Here is a 13,303-nt window from a genome sequence, read left to right as displayed (position 1 = left end):
ATCCAGGCTAATAGGTTTTTGTTGTACTGAATTTAATCACATGAAATAAATGGACATCATTACAGTTAGAAACTATGTTAAAAGATCTTTCTTTCGTAGTATTACAATTGAACAGAACCTCTAGTCTTTTTTTTTTTTGTAAATAAAACACACATGTATCTTAGGAATATATTCAAGATTGTGGAAAACATATATGCTCGTGTTTTTGAGAACTCTGCATGACAGAACATAATTATAATTTGCCTGAATGATTTCTAATTGAGTTGTACCTTGACTAAAATAGATTTGTGGCTAAATTAATATGTTCAGAAGCTGTTTTATTGAGTTGAACTTTAACTGAACTTTATTAAAACCTTTACAACAGAAATTTTAAGAACTGAGGAATTGAAGATTAATTTACATTAAGTATACTCAAGAATTAAAAAATGACTTTTAAAGTTTTCAGCTGGGAGGGTGTAGATTTTTGAGCATGAAATACTAATTTTTTTTTCAAAGTTACAACTTTGTCACTTGTACGTATGAGCATTTGCTTCAAAATCTGGTGTTACGTTTTTGTTCCAATTCCAAAATCAACATATATGAGATAATTTATGTAGAAACTGAATTTGTAGCATTCAAAGTAATTTATGTATTTTTATGAAAATTAAGGTATGAGCATGACTAGCAGAAAGGCTTTTAAAAATTATATTGTGAAAATGTTGGTTATTTTATAGGTTATACATGTTCATAGTTAGGAAGCATTTTTGGCCCTGGAAAATTCCTAATTAATTATTATGCTTGTGGGGTTAACTGCTTTATGTAAACATACTCAGATTATTTTTGAAAACGTATTTTAAAAATATTTTCTGTGAATTAACCTTAGATGCATATATATTTTGTAAAAACTCATTGAGTTTTCTTACTTAAAAATACGGTTTTTGTTGATTGGGTAAACATTAAGAGAAAAAAAGAAATCATTACCACATTTATTCAAAAGTTTTCTGGAATTAAGGCTGAGCTATTTTAGTATCAACTCTACTTTGTAGGGAATGAAATATATTAAAGCTATAAATATTTCTTTAGCAGTAAAGAGTGTATGGATTTATTTATTGACAAATACAAAACTAAAATTATAAACAATGCCTTAGGATCTTATTCTTGTTCTTATTCTTATTAGACTCTGTTGACAGATATTTTAAAATTCTGTCTTGTTCGCTACATTCAGTGGTGGACTGGTGACACGTGTAATGGTTATGAACTGGAGTCTGGGAGTTAGACCAGCGCTAGATTTCGGAATACTTAACTTTCTTAAACTTCAGAGTCCTCATCTGTACAATGTGGTAAGAGGTTGTCTGAGTTGCAAGTGAGGTAACATCTATAACTATGTAGCACAGAGCTTGGCAAATATAAGTACTCAATAAATGGTATTAATTGTTGCTTTTAATGATTTTATGACAACTCTATTGTACCAGGTGAAATTTGTCAAGTCATACCCAACCCACTTATTTCTTGGGTAGAATTTTTAGAGAATTGTTTTGGAATAATTTTCTTTTCCTATATATATTTTTACTTTTATCATTTTGAAAGATTGCTTATATTGAACTATTTTTCTTATCTTGAATTCGAAGTGGAAGGCTATAGTTTCGTTTAGTAGTAGAACAGTGGAAAGAAGCTACCTATACATTCGTCTCCTTTAGGGCATATGTGGCATTGTGATGATCGTGTCTTTTGATGGGGAGTGTTTCAAATACAGCAGAAGCTGTGGTGAGATACTTTCCAGCCAGCCTGGCTGCCTAGCCCCCTGGCAATGCGTGCGGTAAAGGAAGAGGGGAGCTTAGATCCACTGACAGGAGTGTTGGGGATGGAAGGATATGATCTTTTTAGATAAGTCCCCATGTCAGCATAGTATTAATAATTTCTATGGGTGGTATTAATCAAAGAATTTAAATGTTTTATAGGTTTCTCAAATGGAAAATTCCTTAATCAGAATGCGATGAAATAATTTTGTTCGGAAATGCCTCATTAATCTGCCATTATTAGCAATAAGATGATTTTTCACAAAACTTAAGCTCATCTTATGTCCGCATTTTAAAAAATTAGATATATATCTCTGTCATCCTAAATGGTGTGCAAAATATAGGTTATAAGTGATCTTCTGTTGTTTCTATCTGAAAAACTAGATGAAAAAATTGGCTAGAATGGACCGAAGTCAGATGGTCCAGCTGAGGCAAATTCAGTGGTTTTAGAAGGATTGTTGCAACTTCTTTTGGCTGTTTAGAAAGGTCAAAATCAAACAATATAGAATGACTCAGAGTAAACAATGTAAGTGTTTCTTCACTTGTTCCCTTTGCTCCAATACTTCAAGCATTAATAACAGTGTGGTATTTTCAGACCTTTATAAAACACATTTTTCTCTTTCCCTTCACACACACACACACACACACACACAAATAAATGGAAGTAATCTATACATATTTATATGATTTGCCTTGCACAATGTCTTGGAGATTCATGTGTGTACGTATTTGTGCATGTTATGTATTTCTCTGTTGATGGATGTTTTGGTTTACAATTTATAGGTGCATTAAAATAACCATGTCATAATGAAGTGATAATAATAATAGTAACATCAGTAGGTAATATTTATTGAAAGTTATTATGTATCAGGTCATGTGCTAATTCTCATTTAAAATTAACATCCAAATAGAGTACACATTGTTATAATAAACAGTTTACCAGTGACCAGTTTCAGAGAGTTTGGTAACAGGCACGAGTACATTATCCCTTTGTACAGTACAGATGTATACCTGTAAGAGAGATTTTCAGGTGTAAAATTGTCAGGTGAAAGGGGACACCCATTTTAAATTTTGGTACATACTGCTAAATTGTGTTCCAAAAAACTATGTGAATTCAATCCTGATAGCAAGGTGTGGAAACATCTGTTTTCTTATAGTCTTACACTAAATGTTGTAAATCTTTTAATGTTTTCCAATTTGTATTTGCCTGATAATTAAAATTGAACATATTGTCTTATGTTTGTTGGTTATTTGTATTTTTTTTCTGTGAGTCGCTCTTTCACATTGTTTACCCGCTATTCTGTGGGATTGTTAGTCTTTTTTTATTGATTTGTACCTGCATATGTAAGTTGCACTCACATATATGCGTGCTTTGTCATATTTGTTTCTTTCCATTGAATGCTTATATTTAGCTTTGTTTATGATGGCTATTGTCCTACAGGAGATTTAAATTTTTATGTACAAAATCTGCCAGTTTTTCCCCTGATTTTATATTTTGCTTAAAAAGACATAGATACCTCAAATCTTGAGTATATTTTCTTTTATTTCTTTCCTTTTTTTTTGGCTTGTATAACTTTCTTTTCATTTGAAATTTTGAGTGTATCGTGTAGGGTAGGAATCTAATTTTATTTTTACACTAATCCCGAATTATTCTTACGAGATTCATTGAATGCTTCCTTTCTCTCACCAAAGTGAAATGCTGCCAATAGTGTATGTCAGGGGAACTTTTCATTTCAAGGTTACTTGAATATACAATTACTATTGTGAGACAAAGGAAAAGATTCCTGGGCTTTTCACATGTGTAGAGGATTTGTGTGTTTCATTTTCTGTTTTTTCTCTCTTTGTCTCCATGTCTCTCCAAATATAAGCATAAATCTACTTTCACTTGACACTGAAATGGTTGTTTGGTGGAGGTGTGTTTTGTGTCAGCATATGGGGAACGATGCTATCAGCCAGGAATGCCTGCGGCACTCACCTGGGTCCACACTACTTGCTGAAGCCCCCACAGACATTTTCCTGCTTTGAGTCAATGTTATTGCTGGACGGGCCCTTGCATTTCTTATTATGGACTGCAAGATGCACCTCATCAACAACCATTGCGGGACTTTGAAAAAGCAAGGTTTTTTACTCACAGGTCTTAGGCCACACAGCAAGGTCGTGGGGGGAGAGATTGCAGAGCAGGAGTTCTGCATTTATTGGGGTTGAGGGTGGGGAGGCCTAGGATTTAGGAGTTCACTCTTTATTGGTAAATATCCAAAACAAGAACGGGAATTAAAGTGCAGGGAGGGGAAAGCAAGTGGTAAAACTCAGTCATCTAGGTCACCCAGGGCTTTCTAAAGGGGAACTTTATGGGCGGGGCGGCCTGGCTCTTTATCCAGCTGTGTAGCTGGCTTTGTGTTTATTCCAGATGGACATCTTTGAAATGAATGGCTCAGTAATCAAAGCTTAATGTCAGGCCCTAGCATTACAATCAAAACTAATTGTCATGCACTTAGACTATGAGGTGAAATAGGAAAAAATCCATTTGTGATCTACTTGTTGATTATTTGTTGTTCTTCTAAGGGCAGACCTCAATGAAAAATGGCATATTGGGTCGTTTCTGAATCTAGAGAGGAAAGGGAGCCACATGTATTCTAAACTTGCTTAACTTTCAGTGGGCTCTAGAAATCCTTTAGTGGGACAAACAGCATTTTAATCCAGAACTAGCAATATGGTGAATGTTTTAGTTTTTAAGGAATCTGATTTTTAAATTGAGTTCCCTACATATAAAAATCCCCAAGATATATTGTTAATGGGGGGGGGAAAGGGCAGAATAGATGCGTGTTTTGTTTAAAAAGTGGGAAAAGGAGAAGCAACATATATATATTTGTATGTATGTGTACAAACTCTAGACTAGAGAGAGCTAAGAAAATAAGGATAGAAGGATAGTTTTTACCCATTGGCGGCAGATGTGGGAGTGACCAGAGGGAAAAGACTTCTTGCTGGTGACAATTTTAAACTTTCTAGTGTTTGAACCATGTGAGAGTCTTGTCCATATATATATATATATATATATATATATATATATATATATATATATATATATATATTTTATAAAGAGGGAGTGGTCAGCAACCAAACATGGTAGAATTTCAGTAAGGCAAGAATGGGAAGGTGCCTATTGTGTTTCCCAATAATTTGTTAAATTATGAGCTTTACTAGAACAGACCTTTGCTGGACTACATGCTGTGAATTAATAATGTGAATGAGCAGTATCTTTTATTACATATTTCTAAGTTAAGAAACCACTCTAACACTTAGGGGCTTTAAAACAATCATTTTACTCACACCATCCTCTGAGTTGCCTGGGCTCAGCTGGCAGGTTTTTCTTTTTTGCACCCGGGGACTGAGAGCACTTAGAAAGCAAGTACTGGAGGTCCCAAAGATACTTAGTCTCAAAAACTCTTGCTTATAGATGCCCTGTCCTTCAAATTGAGAGTAAAAGGGATTTCTTTAATCCAATACCTGGTATCTACAAAGAGCCTGGCATGTACAACAGACATCATACTGAACGTGCCTAGTGCATGTTTCTCTTGTAACAAGACACGTGTGTTCATGATTACATTTTCAGTTCAACCACGTTCTGGAGCTCACGGCTATTGAAATAAAGGGGAAAAGTATAAGGATGAGGAAGAAAGACACAAAACTTGTTATTCACAGGTGATACTGCAGAAAGACAACAACGTTGCTGGTTATCAGGAAAAATGGAGAAGTGATAGTTGTCCTAAAGATTGCAGGAATAGAAATGTAAGTGGCACCATGAAAGGTGTCATTCTGGTTTGTAATAGAGACTTCAAGTTGTCTTCCAAACCTGTTCTCCACTTTTATAGTAATTGATCCCTTGAGTTACAACTTGACACTGAGAATAAAGATATTTTCCCGTACAGCGAGGTGTGGCTGTGTGACTAAGTTCTAGAAAATGGAATGTGAGTGGGAGTGACACACGCACATTCCAGTAAGCGTGCTCTTACTGGAATGTGGATGTGGTGGCAGCGGTCCATTTTGGGACGTGATGGATCTTGGAACTCCCTAGGGATAATGGAGCAATCGAGAACGAGGAGCATGGATCTCTACCAGCATGCAGCAGTTCCGGGGCTCCTGAATGCAGCTGTGCAGTTGAATATCTCACTAGCACAACGGCACCATTCCCAGAGACCACAGTGTGAATGGGACCCCATAGAAGGGTGCAGTGCGCATCCCGCACAACCATACCCAGTTGGCCTGAGCCACCTGCACAGTTAGGCTAGAGTGTAGGAGTAAGTCTTGAGAAGCTTACACCTGGACTGTTTAAACTGCTATTACTTTGGATCTTGATTACAGCTTTGGAAGCTATACCGTGTTTCCCCGAAAATAAGACCTACTGGGACCATCAGCTCTCATGCATCTTTTGGAGCAAAAATTAATATAAAACCCGGTCTTATTTTAACATAATATAAGACCAGGTCTTATATAATACAATATCATATAAGACTGGGTCTCATATTAATTTTTGCTCCAAAAGATGCATTTGAGCTGGTGATCTGGCTAGGTCTTATTTTCAGGGAAACACGGTATTACAAGTAATTTAAGATTCTAAATCACGGATAGGCTGTAGTGTCCTTTAGCAACGAATGGAAGTTGTACAGAGTAGTTGCTAAGGGGCAAGATGATTTTCCTATTTGTTGAGTGAATGTTATGTGCAAAGTTCTATGCTAAGAGCTGGTGGCATTTAAATAAAGGACAGTTCTGCCCTTCAGGAACTTAAAAGTCTATTAGGGAAAAAACATTTATAAATACCAATAACTTGAGGGAATAATCTTCAAGGAATTTATAATCTAGTGAAGAAAAATACATTTATACCAATAATTTTAATACAGAGGAATGAAGTACAGCTCTGAGGGCAGCAGTCTAGTAGGAAAAGACATTTACACGAATAATAGTAATACATAGCAGTGAAGTGAATCTGGAGGCACTCCTGATATTAAGCAGAATATCCTGCTAGCCTCAGGTTTCCAAATCACAGCATTCATTAATTGTCCCCTAAGATACCCTTAAATTATGAGATACAGTCCTAATTTTTCTATTTCAGTGCCCTTAGACATAAGTAGTTTGCCTAGGGTGCTTTAAAGGATATTTTCTTCAATAAAGAAAAAGGAAAAATCATTATTTTTTTTATTTGTGCACAAAAATGAAAACATTCTTGGCCTCAGAGGAATAAAACATCTAATTTATTTTACAATGCTCTCTACATTTTAATCCAGAGAGGGTTATATGTATAGAGCGTATCTGAATATGACCTTTAAAATACATTGTTTTGGCGCTATTGTTCTAAATAGACCATGATAATATCCTATAAAATAAAATGAATTAAAAAATGTGTGTGTGTGCGTGCGCGCACATGCTCTGGTTATGTGTGAGTGAGGATCAACCAACAATTCTGTAAATCTTTTCTCAATACTAAGGCCGTTTTCATTGCTATTTAAACCTATTATGAATATTTATTGATGATCTATTCTGAGCAGCACTCTGCTGAGAACTGTAGAGATGTGATTAATAAAACAAATTCTGCATTGTCATCTAGTAGGCCACTGTATATAGAAACATACATAAATAAGCAACATAGAGTGATGTATGGGAGGAGAAGATTAGTACTCACTGGATGAAGCTTGAAGTCTTCATTGGAATGATGCATATTAAACGACTGGAAACCTTCCAACATGCACAGCTAGAAGTGCTGGTGCTCGGGCAGGTTTTGGAAGAGGGAGTAATGCAAACCAATAAAACTGAGAGGCAAGGAGTCTACATAACAGAAACCAGGGCCTTGTGGTGGGCCGTGCTATAAGACGCAAGGCTACAAAAGCACACTGTATGGATTCTTACCCGGTGGAGAAGCATGGACTTTATTCAGCATGCAAAGGCTGTCAAGATTTTTTAATGTGATGGGGACAGTTTAATCTGTTTTCATTATCATGGGAGCAACTGGAGGTATCAGACCGAAGGCTGGAGACCAATTAGGAGGCGGCTTCATTATTCCAAGCAGGAAATCCTGAGAGCCTTACCTGAGGAAATATGAGAGAAAAGATCAAGGTCAGTAAGACATTTTGACACCTTGAGGGAGAAGCTTCAGGGTTTGGCAACTGGGGAAAAATGGAAGAGGAAAAGGGACACCCTCAAATAATCCTCAGAATTTTAAGCATATAAGTTATAAATATGACCTTGTCTAACAGAAAAAGAAAATACAGACGACATGGTCTGTGTTTTCCCCAAAGACACACGTTAATGAAATCCCACATATCAGTAAATGGCAAATCTGTTCTAGTCCCCTCACTCTGTAGTCGTCATTGACATATGGTTTCTCTCACAGCTCATGATTGTTGGCTTGACCTTCACAATACATCCAGAATACAAACATTTCATGTATCCACTGCTGATACCATCCTGGCTTTGGCTACCATTTTGTTTTGCTTGTATCATAGCGGTAGTCTCCTGACTGCTTTCCCCACGTCATCCTTGACTCCCTGTTTTTGCTCTTAATACCGCAGTTATCTTTTAAACACATGTAGAATCATGTCGTTCCTCTCTCAAAACTTTCCATTGATTATCCATTTCCTCAGAATGAAAGCCAAAGTTTTGACTATCTTCTACAAGCCCTGCATAAGCTTCTGCCTGTCTCCCACTACTCCAATCTCCTTCTAACTTTTCTTTCTTTTTTTCTTTCTTTCTTCTCTCTTTCTTTCTTTCCTTCCTTCCTTCCTTCCTTCCTTCCTTCCTTCCTTCCTTCCTTCCTTCCTTCCTTCCTTCCTTCCTTCCTTTCTTTCTTTCTTCTTTTTTCTGTCTTTCTTTCTCCCCACCTTTCTCTCCTTCCCTCCCTCCCTTTCTTTCTTTCTTCCTTTTTTTTTTTTTTTTTTTTTTCTCCAGCCACACTTGACATCTTGCTGTTCCTGGAGAATGCCAACCACACTCCTGCCTCAGGGCCATTGCACTGCTGTTACCCCTTCCCTTTCCTTTAGGTTTTTGCTCAAAATGTCACTTTATCAAAGAGGCCATCCCTTTGAAATAGGAACCCTCTTCCCTCCACTGCGTTCTCTCCACCACACTCCAACTTAATTTTTTCATCACTTGACAAAATATATCTATAATATTTGTGTCTCCCCCTCTACAGAGTGTAAACTCAATGAGAGCAGGCTTATTCATCTTTTATTTTTTTTTCATTGCTGCGTCTCCAGCACCTAGAACAGCTCGACATAGAGTAGGCATTTACTGAGCAAATGAATGAGTGATTTCTCTGAACAGAAGGCTGACGTCCTAATGTATGGCTACAACACAGCATCTGATATGTAGAGAGAAGCAGCTTGTTAGGAGTTTCTGGCAATCTATAAACTATAACGGGGGGGAAAAAGCCTAGTCTCAAACAATCTAATCTTTGAAGTACCTTAGTAACCACACTAGTCAACCGTGTTCTGGCAAACAAAAAGTGTGGAGGGGTGGGGTTAGGTTAAGTGTTCATGGCATCATGTCTCAACACAGCTGGAAACTGCACAAATCACCCAGTGGAGCATAGAACAAATTGATTAAACAACTCGCTATAAGCCAACACTGTACTCTGGGCATGCAAAAATGAAATGGTGTTCCCAACCTCAAGGGGCTTACAAGCTGTTAGGAAAAAAAAAGCAAAATCCAAACAAAACAAAACAGAAAAGCCCTGCAAATGTGTGTGCCCAAGTGCTTTGTGAGTATGCTTGTGGGAACACACAAGAGGGGTGGCTAACCCAGGAAAGAGTCTGCCCAGGAGGCCAGCTGGAGCTGAGTCTTGGAGGTTAATGTAGATTCCATGTCAGGGGAAAAGGTGAGGCAGGGTGAGCAGAGGCAGGTTGTTCTGGAGATTGGGTTCGGAAACTCCAGGTAGTTCTGTATGGCTGGTCCATAGGTATCATCTGAGAAGTGATGAAAGATGAGGATGGAGGTATGGGCAGAGCCCAGATGATAAAATAGTGAGAGAAAACTGATGTATGATGGTCATTCTGTTGGAGGCGTATCGTGATAGAATTAGGACCTGTAGGGAGAGAGGGTAATATTGCGTATGTGTTGCAATATTAACGTTAGGTTTAATTCCAGGTGTTGTTTAATAGTATAATAGTTTTTCTAAAAAAGCTTTCAAGTAAAATCAGTTAAGTTTAAGAATAAACAATATTTTGTTACTGATCACACATCAATTTTGATTAGACCATTGGGATTGGTAAGTTAATTATAGGCTGAAAGTTAACACACTTCTGTTTTATTCGTATCAGGTAAAATTAAAGGTAGAATTTTTGATTTTTAAGATTTAAAATATACGTATTTTTGTTTTTTCTGTTCAAGAGTTCACAGTTCTGATTCTTGACTCCTGTTTCAAGGCACTTAAATCTTTTTTTTTTAAATTTTATTGGGGAATATTGGGGAACAGTGTGTTTCTCCAGGGCCCATCCGCTCCAAGTCATTGTCCTTCAATCTAGGTGTGGAGGGCGCAGCTCAGCTCCAAGTCCAGTCGCAGTTTTCAATCTTTAGTTGCGGGGGCGCAGCCCACCATCCCAGGCGGGAATTGAACTGGCAACCTTGTTGTCGAGAGCTCACATTCTAACCAACTGAATCAGCCGGTTGCCCAAGGCACTTAAATCTTTTTGTCAGCTCCATAAGGCCCTACCACTCACTGAGGACAAGCAGCTTCAGAAGTACAATTAAAAGATCCTTAGAGAAAGTTCCAGCCTTTGGAGCAGAGATGGCCATCTCTGGTGTCACCTACGCACTGATTGATGGTTAGCAGCTGCTGGGGTGCTGTGGTAGGAGTCAGACTCGGCCGGAAAGAGTGCCAAGATCGTTAGTGATACCTGCATGGGCATGAGAGAGCCAGTGCTGGCGTGTGTCTCTGAGTATTGCCATCCATGATGATGAGAATATACTCTGACAATTCCAACTGGTGGTAGTGCAAGAAATTCCACAAATTTTCTTCACCTTCTCCCCAACGCCTTTGAACCCTAGAAACTGAACAAATGCTTTGGTAATCACACTGACTTTTAAACTCCTTGAACCATAACAGATGCAGAGACTAAATTTTGACACATGAATGCACCCCATGACCATAAGCTTTCAGACAGGTGAGACCACAGCTCCCCTGCGTCCACCCAACACCCCGCTGGTGTAATTGGCTGGAGAGCAGTCAACCAGTAATGTTCCTTCTTCCATATGGTGTCAGGTAGGGTGTTTTCAAATGCTTATTGATACGATAATTTGACACCAGAATTATAAGTTTGTGCTTAGTTGAAAACAAAGCGTAAACAGGAAGCAGGGGGGTGACAGATAAGAGAATGAATCGTTTTTATTGAAAGATGAATCCGGGTTACCTGCGTGGAAGCTACAAAGTTCTAACTGGAAATTTTTGCCTGACTGAGCTCCAGCTTATTTCCCTTCATTCCTTGCTGAAGCTAATTAGAAATCATCAAACTTGAAGTCAGGGGGCAGTAGAGTCAAGCTAGCTTCTCTAACCAGTATATCCCAACATCTCACCAGCTCGCTGAAAAATCGAAAATGGATTGGTGTGCAGCTCACTCCAAACACTGATTCAGGGATCCAGGCCTCTTCTCACCTATAGCTCTGCCGTATTTCACATGTGGCTTCCAAGGGCAAAGTGCTTGTCTATATCAAGAGAGCAGAGCGGAAGAAACACAGGGAATTGAATGGGAAGGTTTCATGGGCCAGGTGTGGCGATGACATTCACAGATGTTTCTCTGGCAAAAGCTGACTCACAGAGCCAAAGCAAATTGGGAAGGATGCTGCTGCCCAGGAGAAAGAGGAAACAAGTTGGTGAAGAACTTTCTGATTTCTCAAAGAAAATAAACATACTACGAATTTGCTTTCACTCTAACGTGCCTATAGACCAGCACCTATTTACAAAAAGGACCCTATTTTTATTTTTTAAAATATATTTTACAAATCAAAATTTGAGGAGGAAAAAGCCCATAATTCTACCCTATAATTTAATATACAGGATGCCAAAAAAATGTATACATGTGGACACGTTGGTTAACATTGCTCAAGCAGTAGTTTGCTGTCATCAGAAGTGTCTGGATGCTGATGGTAACCACTTTGAGCACCTCTTGTAACTGCAGAAGCCAAACGTGACTTGTATTCATCTTTTGTTATCAGTATATACTGAGTTGCAATTTTAATACAGTTTTCCTTTTTTAAAATGTGTATATATAATTTTGGCACCCTCTGTATTTGTAATCACATGATTTTTTATTTATATTCAGATTTCTGTATAACAATTGTAATTATTTTAGTTTGTTATATCATTTCATGGAACTGATATTATTTATATACTTTCTCTTTTTTTGATATTAATTTGATTCTAGGCTTCCCTCCCCTACTTTTATAAATAGGAATGCAGCGAGCAACCTCGGGCAGATAATTTTTTTATCTGTAGAATTGTTTTCTTTTAATTGTACAGTTGCATTATTGTATGAATAATTCTGGTGAACACATTTCAGCAGAAAGCTTTTTTTCTTCTATTGAATTATTTCCTTAGAATAAATATCAATTAATTGTACTACTGGGTTCAATAGCACAAATATTTTAATAAATCTGGATGCTTTTTTTATCATGTTGCTTTTCCAGAAGTTTATACTGATTTTCAGTCCTATTAACTTTATCCCTTTATTCCAGTATCACCAACACTTACAAAATGTTTTCTGAAACTACTTCAGTAGGTGTAAAATGATATTTCAAAGTTGTTCTAATATTTCTCATTGTTTAAGTCTATGGAATTTTTGATGTTATCTCTATACATTTGAAAGAGCTATTTATCTGGTAAAGATATTTATCTTTTGCTTATTGGTTTTGCTGCAATTTCTTTTCCTCTCTATTGTCCCTTGTAATTGTAGGCGTCCACACACTCTTCCCAGTGGACACAAGTGCTTCAGTAGTATACAAGCAGTTTATAATTTCCTTTGTGACGTTTCTCTCTATTACTTGAAAACATAGAAATCCATATACATAGGATCTATTTGGGGCTTTGTGTTTTGTTCCATTGGTCTATGTGTTTATCTTTGTATCAATGCTGCATAGTAAAGAAATGAAAGATATTCCAAAAATGGGGGGACGATACGTATGACGAAAGGAGAAATCAACCACTTAATTTTCTGCATATCATTTTCTTCTTAGGTTGATTGAAATGTCTCAAATAACAGATGCGTGTGTGTGTGTGTGGGGGGGTGTCTGTGTGTCCATGGCAGGAAGAGGGAGGGGTCAGAAAGGACAAAGGGAGGTGGTGAGAAATTGCGGCGGGATTGGGGTAGAACCAGTGAGCTGATAAATTGTGTGGGGTTCATGCAATAATTATTCTGTATTGTAATTATTCCTGTATTGACTTCATGCATTCCAAGCAGCTTCTGAATCATCAGCCTTGATAGAGCATAACTTTGTATTTGATTATTAATATCTGATTTAAACAAGACTTCCAAATGCATCATTCATGG

Source organism: Rhinolophus ferrumequinum, assembly GCF_004115265.2.
Source record: "Rhinolophus ferrumequinum isolate MPI-CBG mRhiFer1 chromosome 5 unlocalized genomic scaffold, mRhiFer1_v1.p scaffold_110_arrow_ctg1, whole genome shotgun sequence".
Lineage (NCBI taxonomy): Eukaryota > Metazoa > Chordata > Mammalia > Chiroptera > Rhinolophidae > Rhinolophus > Rhinolophus ferrumequinum.
This window is presented reverse-complemented; position numbering follows the sequence as displayed.